Raw genomic sequence first — 421 nt, forward strand, 5'->3', positions numbered from 1 at the left:
TCGGCACCCTCAGGGCTGGGTTCTGCTACCATCCTCCGTTCACTGGGAACCTCAGCTCTGGAGGGGTGAGCAACCTGCCCAAAGGCGCCCAGACTGACGCAGGAGGAACTTGCCCAGATGTCCATCTGACTCCGGAAACTTGCTTCAAACCACCCCCTCCCTGGTCCCTACCCCCCAGGGCACATAGATTCTGCTGCCATGGCTGAAAGCAGTCAGCCTTCCTTCACTCGTGGGCTTTCGCCGTCTTCTCTAGACCAGGCCCTGCGGGAAGGAAACTCCAGCAGAAGCTCTCAGGTCGGTAGGAGGGTCAGCCCACGATGGAGCAGTTAATGCAGAGCCAGGAGCTGCAGGAGAGGGCGAGGGTGGGTGGGGGAGGAGGGAGAGGGTTGGGGAGGAGAGAGAGGGTTGGGGAGGAGGGGGA

The sequence above is a fragment of the Bison bison genome, unplaced genomic scaffold, assembly GCF_000754665.1.
Source record: "Bison bison bison isolate TAMUID 2011002044 unplaced genomic scaffold, Bison_UMD1.0 scf7180017864456, whole genome shotgun sequence".
Lineage (NCBI taxonomy): Eukaryota > Metazoa > Chordata > Mammalia > Artiodactyla > Bovidae > Bison > Bison bison.